The sequence below is a fragment of the Hypanus sabinus genome, chromosome 5, assembly GCF_030144855.1.
Source record: "Hypanus sabinus isolate sHypSab1 chromosome 5, sHypSab1.hap1, whole genome shotgun sequence".
In the NCBI taxonomy this organism is placed as follows: domain Eukaryota; kingdom Metazoa; phylum Chordata; class Chondrichthyes; order Myliobatiformes; family Dasyatidae; genus Hypanus; species Hypanus sabinus.
The window spans coordinates 64,935,950-64,960,349 of record NC_082710.1 but is presented as its reverse complement, the minus strand read 5'-3'; the positions used below and the strand labels follow the sequence as shown (position 1 = coordinate 64,960,349).

Sequence of the window (24,400 nt, the reverse complement as noted above, 5' to 3'; positions counted from 1 at the left end):
TCACAATGTTCCCTCTCCATCCTTCATCACTGCAGTATTCACAAAGTTGCCAATCTCCTTCATCACTGAAATATTCACAAGGTTCCCAGTCTGTCCTTCATCACTTCAATATTGACAATGTTCCCGCTGTGTCCTTCATCACTCCAATATTCACAATGTTCCCACTCTCCCTCATCGCTCCAATATTCACAATGTCCCACTGTACTTCATCACTCCAATATTGACTATCTTCCCACTCTCCTTCATTACTCCAATGTTCACTATGTTCCCACACTGGTTATCACTCCAATATTCACAATGTTCCCAGTCTGTCCTCCATCACCCCAATATTCATAGTTTTCCCAGTCTGTCCTTCATCACTCCAATATTCACAGTGTTCCCAGAATATCCTTCATCACTCCAATATTCACAATGTTCCCACTCGCCTTCATCACTCCAATATTCACAATGTTCCCTCTCTCCCTCATCACTTCAATATTCACAATGTCCCACTGTACTACATCATTCCAATATTCACTATCTTCCCAGTCTCCTTCATTACTCCAATAGTCACTATGTTCCCACTCTGCTTCATTACTCCAATATTCACAATGTTCCGACTCCACTTCATCATTCCAATATACACAACGTTCCCACTCTGCTTCATCACTCCAATATCCACAATGCTCCCACTCCCCTTCATCACTCCAATATCCACAATGTCCCACTGTCCTCCATCACCCCAATATTTTTAGTTTTCCCAGTCTGTCCTACACCACTCCAATATTCACAGTGTTCCCAGAATGTCCTTCAACACTCCATTATTCACAATGTTCCCACTCTGTCATTCATCACCTCAATATTCACAATGTTCCCATTCTGTCCTTCATCACTCCAATATTCACAATGTTCACAGTCTGTCCTTCATCACTCCAATATTTACATTGTTCCCTCTCTCCTTATTGAGTCCAATATTCACAATATTCCCAGTCTGTCCTTCATCACTCCAATGTTCTAAGTTTTCTCAATCTCCTTCATCATCGCAATATTCACAATGTTCCGAGACTGTCCTTCATCAGTTGAATAGTCACAATGTTCCCAGTCTGTTCTTCTTCACTCCAATATTCACAGGGTTCCCACTCTGCTTCATCAATCCAATATTCACAACGTTCCCACACTGCTTCATCTCTGCAATATCCACAATGCTCCCACTCCCCTTCATCATTCCAATATTCACAATGTTCCCACACTCCTTCATAACTCCAATATTCGCAATGTTCCCAGTCTCCTTCATCACTCCTATATTCAGTATGTTGCCTCTCTGTCCTTCAGCACTCCAATATTAACAATGTTCCCAGTTTCCTTCATCATTCCAATATTCACAGTGTCCCCACTCTGCTTCATCACTCCAATATCCGCAAAGCTCCCACTCCCCTTCATCATTCCAATATTCACAATGTTCCCACACTCCTTCATAACTCCAATATTCAGAATGTTCCCAGTCTGTCCATCATCACTCCAATATTTACATTGTTCCCTCTCTACTTAATCACTCCAATATTCACAATGTTCCCTCTCCATCCTTCATCACTGCAGTATTCACAATGTTCCGATTCCGCTTCATCATTCCAATATACACAGTTACCACTCTCCTTCATCACCCCAATATCCAGAATGTCCCACTGTCCTTCATCACTCCAATATTCAGAATGTTCCCAGTCTGTCCTTCATCACCTCAATATTCACAATGCTCCCAGTCTGACCTCCATCACTCCAATAGTCATAATGTTCCCAGTCTGTCCTTAATCACTCCAATATTCACAGTGTTCCCACTCTGCTTCATCACTCCAATATTAACAATGTCCCATTGTCATTCTGCACTCCAATAATCACAATCTTCCCAGTCTCCTTCATCACTCCAATATTCACCATGTTCCCAGTATGTCCTTCATCACTCCAATATTCGCAGTGTTCCCACTCTGCTTCATCACTCCAATATCCACAATGCTCCCAATCCCCTTCATCATTCCAATATTCACAATGTACCCACACTCCTTCATCACTCCAATATTCAATATGTTCCAAGTCTGTCCGTCATCACTCCAATAATCACAGTCTTCCCAGTCTCCTTCATCACTCCAATATTCACTATGTTCCCACTCCCGTTCATCACTCTAATATTCACTATGTTGCCAATCTCGTTCATCACTGAAATATTCACAATGTCCCACACCCTTCATCACTCCAATATTCACAATGTTCACAGTCTGTCCTTCATCACTCCAATATTTACATTGTTCCCTCTCTCCTTATTGAGTCCAATATTCACAATATTCCCAGTCTGTCCTTCATCACTCCAATGTTCTAAGTTTTCTCAATCTCCTTCATCATCGCAATATTCACAATGTTCCGAGACTGTCCTTCATCAGTTGAATAGTCACAATGTTCCCAGTCTGTTCTTCTTCACTCCAATATTCACAGGGTTCCCACTCTGCTTCATCAATCCAATATTCACAACGTTCCCACACTGCTTCATCTCTGCAATATCCACAATGCTCCCACTCCCCTTCATCATTCCAATATTCACAATGTTCCCACACTCCTTCATAACTCCAATATTCGCAATGTTCCCAGTCTCCTTCATCACTCCTATATTCAGTATGTTGCCTCTCTGTCCTTCAGCACTCCAATATTAACAATGTTCCCAGTTTCCTTCATCATTCCAATATTCACAGTGTCCCCACTCTGCTTCATCACTCCAATATCCGCAAAGCTCCCACTCCCCTTCATCATTCCAATATTCACAATGTTCCCACACTCCTTCATAACTCCAATATTCAGAATGTTCCCAGTCTGTCCATCATCACTCCAATATTTACATTGTTCCCTCTCTACTTAATCACTCCAATATTCACAATGTTCCCTCTCCATCCTTCATCACTGCAGTATTCACAATGTTCCGATTCCGCTTCATCATTCCAATATACACAGTTACCACTCTCCTTCATCACCCCAATATCCAGAATGTCCCACTGTCCTTCATCACTCCAATATTCAGAATGTTCCCAGTCTGTCCTTCATCACCTCAATATTCACAATGCTCCCAGTCTGACCTCCATCACTCCAATAGTCATAATGTTCCCAGTCTGTCCTTAATCACTCCAATATTCACAGTGTTCCCACTCTGCTTCATCACTCCAATATTAACAATGTCCCATTGTCATTCTGCACTCCAATAATCACAATCTTCCCAGTCTCCTTCATCACTCCAATATTCACCATGTTCCCAGTATGTCCTTCATCACTCCAATATTCGCAGTGTTCCCACTCTGCTTCATCACTCCAATATCCACAATGCTCCCAATCCCCTTCATCATTCCAATATTCACAATGTACCCACACTCCTTCATCACTCCAATATTCAATATGTTCCAAGTCTGTCCGTCATCACTCCAATAATCACAGTCTTCCCAGTCTTCTTCATCACTCCAATATTCACAATGTTCCCAGTCTGTCCTTCATCACTCCAGTATTCACAATGTCCCCACTCTCCTTCATCACTCCAATATTCACAATGTCCCACTGTCCTTCATCACTCCAACATTCACAATCTTCCCAGTCTCCTTCATCACTACAATATTCACAATGTCCCACTCTCCCTCATCACTGCAATATTCAAATGTCCCACTTTCCTTCATCTCTCCAATATTCACAATGTTCCCACGCTCCTTCATCACTCCAATATTCACAATGTTCCCAGTATGTCCTTCATCACTCCAATATTGACAATTTTCCCAGTCTGTACTTCATCACTCCAATAATCACAATCTTCCCAGTCTCATTCATCACTTCAATATTCACAATGTTCCCAATCCCTTTCATCATTCCAATATTCACATTGTGCCCACATTCCTTCATCACTCCAATATTTAGTATGTTCCCAGTCTGTCCTTCATCACTCCAATATTCGCAATGTTCCAACTCTGCTTCATCACTCCAATATGCACAATGCTCCCAATCCCCTACATCATTCCAATATTCACAATGTTCCCACACTCCTTCATCACTCCAATATTTACATTGTTCCCTCTCTCCTTATTGAGTCCAATATTCACAATATTCCCAGTCTCCTTCATCACTCCAATATTCACAATGTCCCCAGTCTGTCCTTCATCACTCCAATGTTCTAAGTTTTCTCAATTTCCTTCATCATCGCAATATTCACAATGTTCCGAGACTGTCCTTCATCAGTCCAATAGTCACAATGTTCCCAGTCTGTCCTTCTTCACTCCAATATTCACAGGGTTCCCACTCTGCTTCATCAATCCAATATTCACAACGTTCCCACACTGCTTCATCTCTCCAATATCCGCAATGCTCCCACTCCCCTTCATCATTCCAATATTCACAATGTTCCCACACTCCTTCAATATTCAGAATGTTCATCATCACTCCAATATTCACAATGTTCCCAGAATGTCCTTCATCACTCCAATATTCACAATGTTCCCTCTCCATCCTTCATCACTGCAGTATTCACAAAGTTGCCAATCTCCTTCATCACTGAAATATTCACAAGGTTCCCAGTCTGTCCTTCATCACTTCAATATTGACAATGTTCCCGCTGTGTCCTTCATCACTCCAATATTCACAATGTTCCCACTCTCCCTCATCGCTCCAATATTCACAATGTCCCACTGTACTTCATCACTCCAATATTGACTATCTTCCCACTCTCCTTCATTACTCCAATGTTCACTATGTTCCCACACTGGTTATCACTCCAATATTCACAATGTTCCCAGTCTGTCCTCCATCACCCCAATATTCATAGTTTTCCCAGTCTGTCCTTCATCACTCCAATATTCACAGTGTTCCCAGAATATCCTTCATCACTCCAATATTCACAATGTTCCCACTCGCCTTCATCACTCCAATATTCACAATGTTCCCTCTCTCCCTCATCACTTCAATATTCACAATGTCCCACTGTACTACATCATTCCAATATTCACTATCTTCCCAGTCTCCTTCATTACTCCAATAGTCACTATGTTCCCACTCTGCTTCATTACTCCAATATTCACAATGTTCCGACTCCACTTCATCATTCCAATATACACAACGTTCCCACTCTGCTTCATCACTCCAATATCCACAATGCTCCCACTCCCCTTCATCACTCCAATATCCACAATGTCCCACTGTCCTCCATCACCCCAATATTTTTAGTTTTCCCAGTCTGTCCTACACCACTCCAATATTCACAGTGTTCCCAGAATGTCCTTCAACACTCCATTATTCACAATGTTCCCACTCTGTCATTCATCACCTCAATATTCACAATGTTCCCATTCTGTCCTTCATCACTCCAATATTCACAATGTTCACAGTCTGTCCTTCATCACTCCAATATTTACATTGTTCCCTCTCTCCTTATTGAGTCCAATATTCACAATATTCCCAGTCTGTCCTTCATCACTCCAATGTTCTAAGTTTTCTCAATCTCCTTCATCATCGCAATATTCACAATGTTCCGAGACTGTCCTTCATCAGTTGAATAGTCACAATGTTCCCAGTCTGTTCTTCTTCACTCCAATATTCACAGGGTTCCCACTCTGCTTCATCAATCCAATATTCACAACGTTCCCACACTGCTTCATCTCTGCAATATCCACAATGCTCCCACTCCCCTTCATCATTCCAATATTCACAATGTTCCCACACTCCTTCATAACTCCAATATTCGCAATGTTCCCAGTCTCCTTCATCACTCCTATATTCAGTATGTTGCCTCTCTGTCCTTCAGCACTCCAATATTAACAATGTTCCCAGTTTCCTTCATCATTCCAATATTCACAGTGTCCCCACTCTGCTTCATCACTCCAATATCCGCAAAGCTCCCACTCCCCTTCATCATTCCAATATTCACAATGTTCCCACACTCCTTCATAACTCCAATATTCAGAATGTTCCCAGTCTGTCCATCATCACTCCAATATTTACATTGTTCCCTCTCTACTTAATCACTCCAATATTCACAATGTTCCCTCTCCATCCTTCATCACTGCAGTATTCACAATGTTCCGATTCCGCTTCATCATTCCAATATACACAGTTACCACTCTCCTTCATCACCCCAATATCCAGAATGTCCCACTGTCCTTCATCACTCCAATATTCAGAATGTTCCCAGTCTGTCCTTCATCACCTCAATATTCACAATGCTCCCAGTCTGACCTCCATCACTCCAATAGTCATAATGTTCCCAGTCTGTCCTTAATCACTCCAATATTCACAGTGTTCCCACTCTGCTTCATCACTCCAATATTAACAATGTCCCATTGTCATTCTGCACTCCAATAATCACAATCTTCCCAGTCTCCTTCATCACTCCAATATTCACCATGTTCCCAGTATGTCCTTCATCACTCCAATATTCGCAGTGTTCCCACTCTGCTTCATCACTCCAATATCCACAATGCTCCCAATCCCCTTCATCATTCCAATATTCACAATGTACCCACACTCCTTCATCACTCCAATATTCAATATGTTCCAAGTCTGTCCGTCATCACTCCAATAATCACAGTCTTCCCAGTCTCCTTCATCACTCCAATATTCACTATGTTCCCACTCCCGTTCATCACTCTAATATTCACTATGTTGCCAATCTCGTTCATCACTGAAATATTCACAATGTCCCACACCCTTCATCACTCCAATATTCACAATGTTCACAGTCTGTCCTTCATCACTCCAATATTTACATTGTTCCCTCTCTCCTTATTGAGTCCAATATTCACAATATTCCCAGTCTGTCCTTCATCACTCCAATGTTCTAAGTTTTCTCAATCTCCTTCATCATCGCAATATTCACAATGTTCCGAGACTGTCCTTCATCAGTTGAATAGTCACAATGTTCCCAGTCTGTTCTTCTTCACTCCAATATTCACAGGGTTCCCACTCTGCTTCATCAATCCAATATTCACAACGTTCCCACACTGCTTCATCTCTGCAATATCCACAATGCTCCCACTCCCCTTCATCATTCCAATATTCACAATGTTCCCACACTCCTTCATAACTCCAATATTCGCAATGTTCCCAGTCTCCTTCATCACTCCTATATTCAGTATGTTGCCTCTCTGTCCTTCAGCACTCCAATATTAACAATGTTCCCAGTTTCCTTCATCATTCCAATATTCACAGTGTCCCCACTCTGCTTCATCACTCCAATATCCGCAAAGCTCCCACTCCCCTTCATCATTCCAATATTCACAATGTTCCCACACTCCTTCATAACTCCAATATTCAGAATGTTCCCAGTCTGTCCATCATCACTCCAATATTTACATTGTTCCCTCTCTACTTAATCACTCCAATATTCACAATGTTCCCTCTCCATCCTTCATCACTGCAGTATTCACAATGTTCCGATTCCGCTTCATCATTCCAATATACACAGTTACCACTCTCCTTCATCACCCCAATATCCAGAATGTCCCACTGTCCTTCATCACTCCAATATTCAGAATGTTCCCAGTCTGTCCTTCATCACCTCAATATTCACAATGCTCCCAGTCTGACCTCCATCACTCCAATAGTCATAATGTTCCCAGTCTGTCCTTAATCACTCCAATATTCACAGTGTTCCCACTCTGCTTCATCACTCCAATATTAACAATGTCCCATTGTCATTCTGCACTCCAATAATCACAATCTTCCCAGTCTCCTTCATCACTCCAATATTCACCATGTTCCCAGTATGTCCTTCATCACTCCAATATTCGCAGTGTTCCCACTCTGCTTCATCACTCCAATATCCACAATGCTCCCAATCCCCTTCATCATTCCAATATTCACAATGTACCCACACTCCTTCATCACTCCAATATTCAATATGTTCCAAGTCTGTCCGTCATCACTCCAATAATCACAGTCTTCCCAGTCTCCTTCATCACTCCAATATTCACTATGTTCCCACTCCCGTTCATCACTCTAATATTCACTATGTTGCCAATCTCGTTCATCACTGAAATATTCACAATGTCCCACACCCTTCATCACTCCAATATTCACAATGTTCACAGTCTGTCCTTCATCACTCCAATATTTACATTGTTCCCTCTCTCCTTATTGAGTCCAATATTCACAATATTCCCAGTCTGTCCTTCATCACTCCAATGTTCTAAGTTTTCTCAATCTCCTTCATCATCGCAATATTCACAATGTTCCGAGACTGTCCTTCATCAGTTGAATAGTCACAATGTTCCCAGTCTGTTCTTCTTCACTCCAATATTCACAGGGTTCCCACTCTGCTTCATCAATCCAATATTCACAACGTTCCCACACTGCTTCATCTCTGCAATATCCACAATGCTCCCACTCCCCTTCATCATTCCAATATTCACAATGTTCCCACACTCCTTCATAACTCCAATATTCGCAATGTTCCCAGTCTCCTTCATCACTCCTATATTCAGTATGTTGCCTCTCTGTCCTTCAGCACTCCAATATTAACAATGTTCCCAGTTTCCTTCATCATTCCAATATTCACAGTGTCCCCACTCTGCTTCATCACTCCAATATCCGCAAAGCTCCCACTCCCCTTCATCATTCCAATATTCACAATGTTCCCACACTCCTTCATAACTCCAATATTCAGAATGTTCCCAGTCTGTCCATCATCACTCCAATATTTACATTGTTCCCTCTCTACTTAATCACTCCAATATTCACAATGTTCCCTCTCCATCCTTCATCACTGCAGTATTCACAATGTTCCGATTCCGCTTCATCATTCCAATATACACAGTTACCACTCTCCTTCATCACCCCAATATCCAGAATGTCCCACTGTCCTTCATCACTCCAATATTCAGAATGTTCCCAGTCTGTCCTTCATCACCTCAATATTCACAATGCTCCCAGTCTGACCTCCATCACTCCAATAGTCATAATGTTCCCAGTCTGTCCTTAATCACTCCAATATTCACAGTGTTCCCACTCTGCTTCATCACTCCAATATTAACAATGTCCCATTGTCATTCTGCACTCCAATAATCACAATCTTCCCAGTCTCCTTCATCACTCCAATATTCACCATGTTCCCAGTATGTCCTTCATCACTCCAATATTCGCAGTGTTCCCACTCTGCTTCATCACTCCAATATCCACAATGCTCCCAATCCCCTTCATCATTCCAATATTCACAATGTACCCACACTCCTTCATCACTCCAATATTCAATATGTTCCAAGTCTGTCCGTCATCACTCCAATAATCACAGTCTTCCCAGTCTCCTTCATCACTCCAATATTCACTATGTTCCCACTCCCGTTCATCACTCTAATATTCACTATGTTGCCAATCTCGTTCATCACTGAAATATTCACAATGTCCCACACCCTTCATCACTCCAATATTCACAATGTTCACAGTCTGTCCTTCATCACTCCAATATTTACATTGTTCCCTCTCTCCTTATTGAGTCCAATATTCACAATATTCCCAGTCTGTCCTTCATCACTCCAATGTTCTAAGTTTTCTCAATCTCCTTCATCATCGCAATATTCACAATGTTCCGAGACTGTCCTTCATCAGTTGAATAGTCACAATGTTCCCAGTCTGTTCTTCTTCACTCCAATATTCACAGGGTTCCCACTCTGCTTCATCAATCCAATATTCACAACGTTCCCACACTGCTTCATCTCTGCAATATCCACAATGCTCCCACTCCCCTTCATCATTCCAATATTCACAATGTTCCCACACTCCTTCATAACTCCAATATTCGCAATGTTCCCAGTCTCCTTCATCACTCCTATATTCAGTATGTTGCCTCTCTGTCCTTCAGCACTCCAATATTAACAATGTTCCCAGTTTCCTTCATCATTCCAATATTCACAGTGTCCCCACTCTGCTTCATCACTCCAATATCCGCAAAGCTCCCACTCCCCTTCATCATTCCAATATTCACAATGTTCCCACACTCCTTCATAACTCCAATATTCAGAATGTTCCCAGTCTGTCCATCATCACTCCAATATTTACATTGTTCCCTCTCTACTTAATCACTCCAATATTCACAATGTTCCCTCTCCATCCTTCATCACTGCAGTATTCACAATGTTCCGATTCCGCTTCATCATTCCAATATACACAGTTACCACTCTCCTTCATCACCCCAATATCCAGAATGTCCCACTGTCCTTCATCACTCCAATATTCAGAATGTTCCCAGTCTGTCCTTCATCACCTCAATATTCACAATGCTCCCAGTCTGACCTCCATCACTCCAATAGTCATAATGTTCCCAGTCTGTCCTTAATCACTCCAATATTCACAGTGTTCCCACTCTGCTTCATCACTCCAATATTCACAATGTCCCATTGTACTTCTGCACTCCAATAATCACAATCTTCCCAGTCTCCTTCATCACTCCAATATTCACAATGTTCCCAGTATGTCCTTCATCACTCCAATATTGACAATGTTCCCACTCTGCTTCATCACTCCAATATCCACAATGCTCCCAATCCCCTTCATCATTCCAAATTTCACAATGTTCCCACACTCCTTCATCACTCCAATGTTCAGTATGTTCCAAGTCTGTCCGTCATCACTCCAATAATCACAATCTTCCCAGTCTTCTTCATCACTCCAATATTCACAATGTTCCCAGTCTGTCCTTCATCACTCCAGTATTCACAATGTCTCCACTCTCCTTCATCACTCCAATATTCACAATGTCCCACTGTCCTTCATCACTCCAACATTCACAATCTTCCCAGTCTCCTTCATCACTGCAATATTCACAATGCTCCCAGGCTGATTCGTCACTCCAATATTCACAATGTTCCCACTGTCTCCATCATTCCAATATTCACAATGTTGCCAATCTCCTTCATCACTAAAATATTCACAATGTTCCCAGTCTGTCCTTCGTCACTTAAATATTCACAATGTTCCCAGTCTCCTTTATCACTCCAATATTCACGATGTTCCCAGTCTGTCCTTCATCACTCCAATATTCACAATGTTCCCAGTCTCCTTCATCACTCCAATATTCACAATGTTCCCACTCTGTCCATCACTCGAATATTTAGAATGTTCCCTCTCCCCTTAATTACTCCAATATTCACTATGTTCCCCCCCTGTTCTTCACTACTCCACTATTCACAATGTTCCCTCACCATCCTTCATCACTCCAACATTCAGCATGTTCCGAGTCTGTCCTACATCACTCCTATATTCACAATCTTCCCAGTCTACTTCACTACTCCACTATTCACAATGTTCCCTCTCCATCCTTCATTACTCCAATATTCACAATCTTCCCAGTCTGTCCTTCATCACTCCAATAGTCACAAAGTTCCCACTCCGCTTCATCATTCCAATACTCACAGTGTTAGCACTGTCCTTCATCACTACAATATTCACATTTCTCGCAGTCTTTCCTTCATCACCTCAATATTCATGATGTTCCCAGTCTGTCCTGAACACTCCATTATTGAGGATGATCCCACTCTCTTTCACCACTCCAATATTCTCAATGTTCCTCCATCACCCCAATATTCATAGTTTTCCCAGTCTGTCCTTCATCACTCCAATATTCACAGTGTTCCCAGAATATCCTTCATCACTCCAATATACACAACGTTCCCAGTCTGTCCTTCATCACTCCAATATCCACAATGCTCCCACTCGCCTTCATCATTCCAATATTCACAATGTTCCCACTCTCCCTCATCACTTCAATATTCACAATGTCCCACTGTACTACATCACTCCAATATTTTTAGTTTTTCCAGTCTGTCCTACATCACTCCATTATTCACAATGTTCCCACTCTGTCATTCATCACCTCAATATTCACAATGTTCCCATTCTGTCCTTCATTACTCCAATATTCACAATGTTCCGACTCCGCTTCATCATTCCAATATACACAACGTTCCCACTCTGCTTCATCACTCCAATATCCACAATGCTCCCACTCACCTTCATCCCTCCAGTATTCACAATGTTCCCACTCTCCTTCATCACTCCAATATTCACAATGTTCCCACTCTCCCTCATCGCTCCAATATTCACAATGTCCCACTGTACTTCATCACTCCAATATTGACTATCTTCCCACTCTCCTTCATTACTCCAATGTTCACTATGTTCCCACACTGGTTATCACTCCAATATTCACAATGTTCCCAGTCTGTCCTCCATCACCCCAATATTCATAGTTTTCCCAGTCTGTCCTTCATCACTCCAATATTCACAGTGTTCCCAGAATATCCTTCATCACTCCAATATTCACAATGTTCCCACTCGCCTTCATCACTCCAATATTCACAATGTTCCCTCTCTCCCTCATCACTTCAATATTCACAATGTCCCACTGTACTACATCATTCCAATATTCACTATCTTCCCAGTCTCCTTCATTACTCCAATAGTCACTATGTTCCCACTCTGCTTCATTACTCCAATATTCACAATGTTCCGACTCCACTTCATCATTCCAATATACACAACGTTCCCACTCTGCTTCATCACTCCAATATCCACAATGCTCCCACTCCCCTTCATCACTCCAATATCCACAATGTCCCACTGTCCTCCATCACCCCAATATTTTTAGTTTTCCCAGTCTGTCCTACACCACTCCAATATTCACAGTGTTCCCAGAATGTCCTTCAACACTCCATTATTCACAATGTTCCCACTCTGTCATTCATCACCTCAATATTCACAATGTTCCCATTCTGTCCTTCATCACTCCAATATTCACAATGTTCACAGTCTGTCCTTCATCACTCCAATATTTACATTGTTCCCTCTCTCCTTATTGAGTCCAATATTCACAATATTCCCAGTCTGTCCTTCATCACTCCAATGTTCTAAGTTTTCTCAATCTCCTTCATCATCGCAATATTCACAATGTTCCGAGACTGTCCTTCATCAGTTGAATAGTCACAATGTTCCCAGTCTGTTCTTCTTCACTCCAATATTCACAGGGTTCCCACTCTGCTTCATCAATCCAATATTCACAACGTTCCCACACTGCTTCATCTCTGCAATATCCACAATGCTCCCACTCCCCTTCATCATTCCAATATTCACAATGTTCCCACACTCCTTCATAACTCCAATATTCGCAATGTTCCCAGTCTCCTTCATCACTCCTATATTCAGTATGTTGCCTCTCTGTCCTTCAGCACTCCAATATTAACAATGTTCCCAGTTTCCTTCATCATTCCAATATTCACAGTGTCCCCACTCTGCTTCATCACTCCAATATCCGCAAAGCTCCCACTCCCCTTCATCATTCCAATATTCACAATGTTCCCACACTCCTTCATAACTCCAATATTCAGAATGTTCCCAGTCTGTCCATCATCACTCCAATATTTACATTGTTCCCTCTCTACTTAATCACTCCAATATTCACAATGTTCCCTCTCCATCCTTCATCACTGCAGTATTCACAATGTTCCGATTCCGCTTCATCATTCCAATATACACAAAGTTACCACTCTCCTTCATCACCCCAATATCCACAATGTCCCACTGTCCTTCATCACTCCAACATTCACAATGTTCACAGTCTGTCCTTGATCACTCCAATATTCAGAATGTTCCCAGTCTGTCCTTCATCACCTCAATATTCACAATGCTCCCAGTCTGACTTTCATCACTCCAATATTCACAATGTTCCTTCTCCATCCTTCATCACTGCAATATTCACAATGTTCCCAGTCTCCTCCATCACTCCAATATTCACAATGTTCCCATTATGTCCTTCATCACTACAATATTGACAATGTTCCCAGTCTGTCTTTCATCACTCAAATACTCGCAATGTTCCCACTTTCCTTCATCACTCCAATATTCACAATGTTCCCACGCTCCTTCATCACTCCGATATTCACAATGTCCCACTGTCCTTCTGCATTCCAATAATCACAATCTTCCCAGTCTGCTTCATCAATCCAATATTCACAATGTCCCCAGTCTGTCCTTCATCAGTCCAATATTTGCAATGTTCCCACTCTGCTTCATCACTCCAACATCCACAATGCTCCCAATCCCCTTCATCACTCCAATATTTAGTATGTTCCGAGTCTGTCCTTCATCACCTCAATATTCACAATGTACCCAGTCTGTCCTTCATTACTCCAATCTTCAGAATGTTCCCACTCTGCTTCATCACTCCAATATTCACAAGGTTCCCGCTCTCCTTCATCACTCCAATATTCACAATGTTGCCAATCTCCTTCATCACTAAAATATTCACAATGTTCCCACTCTCCCTCATCACTCCAATAATCACAATGTTCCCACTCTGTCCTTCATCTCTCCAGTATTCACAATGTTCCCCCTCTGTCATTTATCAGTCCAATTGTCAGAGTGTTCCCAGGCTGTCCTTCATCTCTCCAATATGCAAAATCTTCCCAGTCTCCTTCATCAAACCAATATTCACAATGTTCCCTGTCTGTACTTCAGCACTCCAATATTCACAATGTTCCCACTCCGCTTCATCATTCCAATATTGACAATGTTCCCACTCTCCTTCATCACTCCAATATCCACAATGTTCCCACTCTCCTTCATCACTCCAATAATCAGAATCTTCCCAGTCTCCTTCATCACTCCAATATTCACTATGTTCCCACTCCCGTTCATCACTCTAATATTCACTATGTTGCCAATCTCGTTCATCACTGAAATATTCACAATGTCCCACACCCTTCATCACTCCAATATTCACAATGTTCACAGTCTGTCCTTCATCACTCCAATATTTACATTGTTCCCTCTCTCCTTATTGAGTCCAATATTCACAATATTCCCAGTCTGTCCTTCATCACTCCAATGTTCTAAGTTTTCTCAATCTCCTTCATCATCGCAATATTCACAATGTTCCGAGACTGTCCTTCATCAGTCGAATAGTCACAATGTTCCCAGTCTGTTCTTCTTCACTCCAATATTCACAGGGTTCCCACTCTGCTTCATCAATCCAATATTCACAACGTTCCCACACTGCTTCATCTCTGCAATATCCACAATGCTCCCACTCCCCTTCATCATTCCAATATTCACAATGTTCCCACACTCCTTCATAACTCCAATATTCGCAATGTTCCCAGTCTCCTTCATCACTCCTATATTCAGTATGTTGCCTCTCTGTCCTTCAGCACTCCAATATTAACAATGCTCCCAGTTTCCTTCATCATTCCAATATTCACAGTGTCCCCACTCTGCTTCATCACTCCAATATCCGCAAAGCTCCCACTCCCCTTCATCATTCCAATATTCACAATGTTCCCACACTCCTTCATAACTCCAATATTCAGAATGTTCCCAGTCTGTCCATCATCACTCCAATATTTACATTGTTCCCTCTCTACTTAATCACTCCAATATTCACAATGTTCCCTCTCCATCCTTCATCACTGCAGTATTCACAATGTTCCGATTCCGCTTCATCATTCCAATATACACAAAGTTACCACTCTCCTTCATCACCCCAATATCCACAATGTCCCACTGTCCTTCATCACTCCAACATTCACAATGTTCACAGTCTGTCCTTGATCACTCCAATATTCAGAATGTTCCCAGTCTGTCCTTCATCACCTCAATATTCACAATGCTCCCAGTCTGACTTTCATCACTCCAATATTCACAATGTTCCTTCTCCATCCTTCATCACTGCAATATTCACAATGTTCCCAGTCTCCTCCATCACTCCAATATTCACAATGTTCCCATTATGTCCTTCATCACTACAATATTGACAATGTTCCCAGTCTGTCCTTCATCACTCAAATACTCGCAATGTTCCCACTTTCCTTCATCACTCCAATATTCACAATGTTCCCACGCTCCTTCATCACTCCGATATTCACAATGTCCCACTGTCCTTCTGCATTCCAATAATCACAATCTTCCCAGTCTGCTTCATCAATCCAATATTCACAATGTCCCCAGTCTGTCCTTCATCAGTCCAATATTTGCAATGTTCCCACTCTGCTTCATCACTCCAACATCCACAATGCTCCCAATCCCCTTCATCACTCCAATATTTAGTATGTTCCGAGTCTGTCCTTCATCACCTCAATATTCACAATGTTCCCACGCTCCTGCATCACTCCAATATTCGCAATGTTCCCAGTCTCATTCATTACTTCAATATTCACAATGTTCCCAATCCCTTTCATCATTCCAATATTCACATTGTGCCCACACTCCTTCATCACTCCAATATTTAGTATGTTCCCAGTCTGTCCTTCTTCACTCCAATATTCACAGTGTTTCCACTCTGCTTCATCACTCCAATATTCACAATGTCCCATTGTCCTTCTGCACTCCAATAATCACAATCTTCCCAGTCTCCTTCATCACTCCAATATTCACCATGTTCCCAGTATGTCCTTCATCACTACAATATTGACAATGTTCCCAGTCTCTCCTTCATCACTCAAATACTCGCAATGTTCCCACTTTCCTTCATCACTCCAATATTCACAATGTTCCCACGCTCCTGCATCACTCCAATATTCGCAATGTTCCCACTCTGCTTCATCAATCCAATATCCACAATGCTCCCAATCCCCTTCATCATTCCAATATTCACAATGTTCCCACACTCCTTCATCACTCCAATATTCAGTATGTTCCAAGTCTGTCCATCATCACTCCAATAATCACAATCTTCCCAGTCTCCTTCATCACTCCAATATTCACAATGTTCCCAGTCTGTCCTTCGTCACTCCAATATTCACAATGTTCCCACTCCGCTTCATCATTCCAATATTGACAATGTTCCCACTCTCCTTCATCACTCCAATATCCACAATGTTCCCACTCTCCTTCATCACTCCAATAATCAGAATCTTCCCAGTCTCCTTCATCACTCCAATATTCACTATGTTCCCACTCCCGTTCATCACTCTAATATTCACTATGTTGCCAATCTCGTTCATCACTGAAATATTCACAATGTCCCACACCCTTCATCACTCCAATATTCACAATGTTCCCAGTCTGTCCTTCATTACTCCAACATTCACATTGTTCGCAGTCTGTCCTTTATCACTAACATGTTCACAATGTTCCCAGTCTGTCCTGAACACTCCAATATTCCGAATAATCCCACTCTCTTTCATCACTCCAATATTCACAATGTACCCAGTCTGTCCTTCATTACTCCAATCTTCAGAATGTTCCCACTCTGCTTCATCACTCCAATATTCACAAGGTTCCCGCTCTCCTTCATCACTCCAATATTCACAATGTTGCCAATCTCCTTCATCACTAAAATATTCACAATGTTCCCACTCTCCCTCATCACTCCAATAATCACAATGTTCCCACTCTGTCCTTCATCTCTCCAGTATTCACAATGTTCCCCCTCTGTCATTTATCAGTCCAATTGTCAGAGTGTTCCCAGGCTGTCCTTCATCTCTCCAATATGCAAAATCTTCCCAGTCTCCTTCATCAAACCAATATTCACAATGTTCCCTGTCTGTACTTCAGCACTCCAATATTCACAATCTACCCAGTCTCCTTCATTACTCCAACACTTACAATGTTCCCAGTCTGTCCTTCATCAATATTTACAATGTTCCCATTCTCCTTTATCACTCCAATATTCACTATGTTCCCAATCTGTCCTTCATCACCTCAAAATTGACAGTGTACCCATACCGTCCTTCATCACTCCTATATTCACAATGTTCCCACTGTGTCCTTCATCACTCCAATATTCACAATGTTCCCTCTCTCCTTAATTACACCAATATTCACAATTTTCCCCCTCTGTCCTTCATCACTCCAATATTTACAATGTTCCCTCTCCATCCTTCATCACTCCAATAGTCAGAATGTTCCCAGTCTGTTCTTCATCACTACAATATTCACAATGTTCCCAGTCTGTGCTTCATCACTACAATATTCACTATGTCCCACTGTATGTCATCCCTTCCATTTTAACTATCTTCCCAGTCACCGTCAGTACTCCAATATTCACAATGTTCCCAATATGCTTCATCACTCGAATTTTCACAATGTTCCCACTCCGCTTCATCATTCCAATGTTCACAATGTTCCCACTCTCCTTCATCACTCCAACTTTCACGATGTTCCCAGTCTGTCCTGAACACTCCAATATTCAGAATGATCCCACTCTCTTTCATCACTCCAATATTCACAACGTACCCAGTCAGTCCTTGATCACTGCAATATTTACAATGTTCCCATTTTCCTTCATCACTCCAATATTTACAATGCTCCCAGTCTATGCTTCATCACCTCAATATTCACAATGTTCCCAGTCTGTCCTTCATCACTCCAATATTGGCAATGTTCCCACTTTCCTTCATCACTCCAATATTGACAATGTTCCCATTTTCCTTCATCGCTCCAATATTCACTATGTTCCCAGTCTGACCTTCATCACCTCATTTGTCATGATGTTCCCCGTCTGTCCTTCTTCACCTCAATAGTCATGATGTTCCCAATCTGTCCTTCATCACTTGAATATTTACAATGTTCCCTGTCTCCTGAATGACTCCAATATGCACAATGTTCCCGCTCTGTCCTTCATCAGTCCAGTATTCACAATGTTCCCAATCTGTTTCATCACTCCAATATCCACAATGTCCCACTGTCCTTCATCACTCCAACATTCACATTGTTCGCAGTCTGTCCTTTATCACTGACATGTTCACAATGTTCCCAGTCTGTCCTGAACACTCCAATATTCACAATGTTCCCGCTCCCCTTCATCATTCCTATATTCACTATGTTCCCACTCCCCTTCATCACTCTAATATTCACTATGTTGCCAATCTCGTTCATCACTTAAATATTCACAATGTTCCCACTGTGTCCTTCATCAGTCCAATATTTACAATGTTCCCTCTCTCCCAAATTACTCCAATATTCTCTATGTTTTCCCTCTTGTCCTTCATCACTTCAATATTCACAATGTTCCCTCTCCATCCTTCATTACTCCAATATTCAGAATGTGCCCAGTCTGTCCTTCATCACTCCAATATTCACAATCTTCCCAGTCTCCTTCATCACTGCAATATTCACAATGAACCAGTCTGTCCTGAACACACCAAAATTCAGAACGATCCCACTCTCTTTCATCACTCCAATATTCACAATGTTCCCAGTCTGTCCTTCATCACTCCAATATTTACAATGTTCCCTCTCTCCTTAATTACACCAATATTCACTATGTTTGCCCTCTGTACTTGAGCACTCCAATATTCACAATGTTCCCTCTCCATCCTTCATCACTCCAATATTCAAAATGTTCCCAGTCTGTCCTTCATCACTCCAATATTCACAACGATCCCAGTCGGTCTTTCATCACTCCAATCTTCACAATGTTCCCACTCTCACTCATCACTGCAATATTCAGAATGTCCCACTGCCCTTCATCACTCCAATATTCACAATCTTCCCAGTCTCCTTCATCACTCCAATATTCACAATGTTCCCAGTCTGCCCTTCATCACCCCAATATTCACAATCTTCCCAGTCTCCTTCATCACTCCAATGTTCACAATGTTCCCAGTCTGTCCATCGTCACTCCAATATTCACAGTTCCCACTCTCCTTCATCACTCCAATATCCACAATGTTCCCAGTCTCCTTCATCACGCCAATAATCAGAATCTTCCCAGTCTCCTTCATCACTCCAATATTCACATTGTTCGCAGTCTGTCCTTTATCATTAACATGTTCACAATGTTCCCAGTCTGTCCTGAACACTCCAATATTCAGAATGATCCCACTCTCTTTCATCAGTCCAATATTCACAATGTACCCAGTCTGTCCTTCTTCACTCCAATCTTCAGAATGTTCCCACTCTGCTTCATCACTCCAATATTCACAATGTTGCCAATCTCCTTCATCACTAAAATATTCACAGTGTTCCCCGTCTGTCCTTCATCACTTAAATATTCACAATGTTCCCAGTCTCCTTTATCACTCCAATATTCACAATGTTCCCAGTCTGTCCTTCATCAGTCCAATATTCACAGTGTTCCCACTCTCCCTCATCACTCCAATATCCACAATGTTCCCACTCTGTCCTTCATCTCTCCAATATTTACAATGTTCCCATCCTACTTAATGATTCCAATATTCACAATGTTCCCCCTCTGTCCTTTATCACTACAATATTTACAATGTTCCCTCTCCATTCTTCATCAGTCCAATTGTCAGAGTGTTCCCAGTCTGTCCTTCATCTCTCCAATATGCAAAATCTTCCCAGTCTCCTTCATCAAACCAATATTCACAATGTTCCCTGTCTGTACTTCAGCACTCCAATATTCACAATCTTCCCACTCTGTCCTTCATCACTCCAATATCCACAATGTCCCACTTTCCTTCATCACTCCAACTTTCACGATGTTCCCAGTCTGTCCTGAACACTCCAATATTCAGTATGATCCCACTCTCTTTCATCACTCCAATATTCACAACGTACGCAGTCAGTCCTTGATCACTCCAATATTTACAATGCTCCCAGTCTGTGCTTCATCACCTCAATATTCACAATGTTCCCAGTCTGTCCTTCATCACTCCAATATTGACAATGTTCCCACTTTCCTTCATCACTCCAATATACACAACGTCCCACTGCACTTCATTACTCCAAAATTTGCAGTCTTCCCAGTCTCCTTCATCACTCCAATATTTACAATGTTCCCATTCTCCTTCATTGCTCCAATATTCACTATGTTCCCAGTCTGACCTTTATCACCTCAATTGTCATGATGTTCCCCGTCTGTCCTTCTTCACCTCAATAGTCATGATGTTCCCAATCTGTCCTTCATCACTCAAATATTTACAATGTTCCCACTCTCACTCATCACTGCAATATCCACAATGTTCCCACGCTCCTTCATCACTCCAATAATCAGAATTTTCCAGTCTCCTTCATCACTCCAATATTCACAATGTTCCCAGTCTGTCCTTCGTCACTCCAATATTCACAATGTTCCCACTCCGCTTCATCATTCCAATATTGACAATGTTCCCACTCTCCTTCATCACTCCAATATCCACAATGTCCCACTTTCCTTCATCACTCCAACATTCACGATGTTCCCAGTCTGTCCTGAACACTCCAATATTCAGTATGATCCCACTCTCTTTCATCACTCCAATATTCACAACGTACCCAGTCAGTCCTTGATCACTCCAATATTTACAATGCTCCCAGTCTGTGCTTCATCACCTCAATATTCACAATGTTCCCAGTCTGTCCTTCATCACTCCAATATTGACAATGTTCCCATTTTCCTTCATCACTGCAATATACACAAAGTCCCACTGTACTTCATCACTCCAACATTCGCAGTCTTCCCAGTCTCCTTCATCACTCCAATATTTACAATGTTCCCATTCTCCTTCATCGCTCCAATATTCACTATGTTCCCAGTCTGACCTTCATCACCTCAATTGTCATGATGTTCCCCGTCTGTCCTTCATCACCTCAATAGTCATGATGTTCCCAATCTGTCCTTCATCACTCAAATATTTACAGTGTTCCCTGTCTCCGGAATGACTCCAATATGCACAATGTTCCCAGTCTGTCCTTCATCACTACAATATTTACAATGTTCCCTCTCTCCTTAATTACTCCAATATTCACAATGCTCCCCCTCTGTTCTTCATAACTCCAATATTCAGAATGTTCGCAGTCTGAACTTCATCCCTTCAATATTCACAATCTTCCCAGTCTCCTTCATCACTCCAAATTCACAATGTTGCCAATCTCCTTCTTCACTCCAATATTCACAATGTTCCCAGTCTGTAGTTCATCACTCCAATAAGCAGAATGTTCCCAGACTCCTTCATCACTCCAATATTCACAATGTTCCCAGTATGTCCTTCATCACTCCAATAATCACAATGTTCACAGTCTGTCCTTCATCACTCCAATATTTACAATGTTCCCTCTCTCCTTAATTACTCCAATATTCCCAATGTCCCACACCCTTCATCACTCCAATATTCACAATCTTCCCAGTCTCCTTTATCACTCCAATTTTCACTATGTTCCCAGTCTGTCCTTCATTACTCCAATATTCACAGTCCCACTGTGTCTTTCATCACTCCAATATTTGCAATGTTCCCTCTCTCCTTAATTACTCCAATGTTCACAATGTTCGCCCTCTGTACTTCATCACTCCAATCTTCACAATGTTCCCACTCTCACTCATCACTGCAATATTCAGAATGTCCCACTGCCCTTCATCACTCCAATATTGACAATCTTCCCAGTCTCCTTCATCACTCCAATATTCACAATGTTCCCAGTCTGTCCTTCATCACTCCAATTTTCACAATGTCCCTCTGTATGTCATCCCTTCCATTTTAACTATCTTCCCAGTCACCATCAGTACTCCAATATTCACAATGTTCCCAATATGCTTCATCACTCGAATATTCACAATGTTCCCACTCCGCTTCATCATTCCAATGTTCACAATGTTCCCACTCTCCTTCATCCCTCCAATATCCACAATGTCCCACTTTCCTTCATCACTCCAACATTCACGATGTTCCCAGTCTGTCCTGAACACTCCAATATTCAGTATGATCCCACTCTCTTTCATCACTCCAATATTCACAACGTACCCAGTCAGTCCTTGATCACTCCAATATTTACAATGCTCCCAGTCTGTGCTTCATCACCTCAATATTTACAATGTTCCCAGTCTGTCCTTCATCACTCCTATATTGACAATGTTCCCACTTTCCTTCATCACTGCAATATTGACAATGTTCCCATTTTCCTTCATCACTCCAATATACACAAAGTCCCACTGTACTTCATCACTCCAACATTCGCAGTCGTCCCAGTCTCCTTCATCACTCCAATATTTACAATGTTCCCATTCTCCTTCATCGCTCCAATATTCACTATGTTCCCAGTCTGACCTTCATCACCTCAATTGTCATGATGTTCCCCGTCTGTCCTTCATCACTCCAATATTCACAATGTTCCCACTCTGTCCTTCATCACTACAATATTTACAATGTTCCCTCTCTCCTTAATTACTCCAATATTCACAATGCTCCCCCTCTGTTCTTCATAACTCCAATATTCAGAATGTTCGCAGTCTGAACTTCATCCCTCCAATATTCACAATCTTCCCAGTCTCCTTCATCACTCCAAATTCACAATGTTGCCAATCTCCTTCTTCACTCCAATATTCACAATGTTCCTGGTCTGTCCTTCACTTCAATATTCACAATGTTGCCACTCGCCCTCATCACTCCAATATTCACAATGTTCCCAGTCTGTAGTTCATCACTCCAATAATCAGAATGTTCCCAGACTCCTTCATCACTCCAATATTCACAATGTTCCCAGTATGTCCTTCATCACTCCAATAATCACAATGTTCACACTCTGTCCTTCATCACTCCAATATTTACAATGTTCCCTCTCTCATTAATTACTCCAATATTCCCAATGTCCCACACCCTTCATCACTCCAATATTCACAATCTTCCCAGTCTCCTTTATCACTCCAATTTTCACTATGTTCCCAGTCTGTCCTTCATTACTCCAATATTCACAATGTTCCCACTGTGTCTTTCATCACTCCAATATTTACAATGTTCCCTCTCTCCTTAATTACTCCAATATTCACAATGTTCGCCCTCTGTACTTCAGCACTCCAATATTCACAATGTTCCCAGTCGGTCTTACATCACTCCAATATTCAGAATGTTCCCAGTCTGTCCTTCATCACTCCAATATTCACAACATTCCCAGTCGGTCTTTCATCACTCCAATCTTCACAATGTTCCCACTCTCACTCATCACTGCAATATTCAGAATGTCCCACTGCCCTTCATCACTCCAATATTGACAATCTTCCCAGTCTCCTTCATCACTCCAATATTCACAATGTTCCCAGTCTGTCCTTCGTCACTCCAATATTCACAATGTTCCCACTCCACTTCATCATTCCAATATTGACAATGTTCCCACTCTCCTTCATCACTATAATAATCAGAATCTTCCCAGTCTCCTTCATCACTCCAGTATTCACAACGTTCCCGCTCCCCTTCATCATTCCAATATTCACTATGTTCCCACTCCCGTTCATCACTCTAATATTCACTATGTTGCCAATCTCGTTCATCACTGAAATATTCACAATGTCCCACACCCTTCATCACTCCAATATGCACAATCTTCCCAGTCTCCTTTATCACCTCAATATTCACAATGTTCCCAATCTGTTTCATCACTCCAATATCCACAATGTCCCACTGTCCTTCATCACTCCAACATTCACATTGTTCGCAGTCTGTCCTTTATCACTAACATGTTCACAATGTTCCCAGTCTGTCCTGAACACTCCAATATT

The 24,400-nt window shown here is 41.8% G+C and overlaps 1 protein-coding gene across 2 annotated transcripts in view; it reads left to right on the top strand.

Annotated features, from left to right (window-relative positions):
• Positions 1–24,400, top strand: part of pax5 (paired box 5) — a 507,795-nt gene that overhangs the window by 298,056 nt on the left and 185,339 nt on the right. The gene's annotated exons all lie outside the window — the stretch shown is intronic.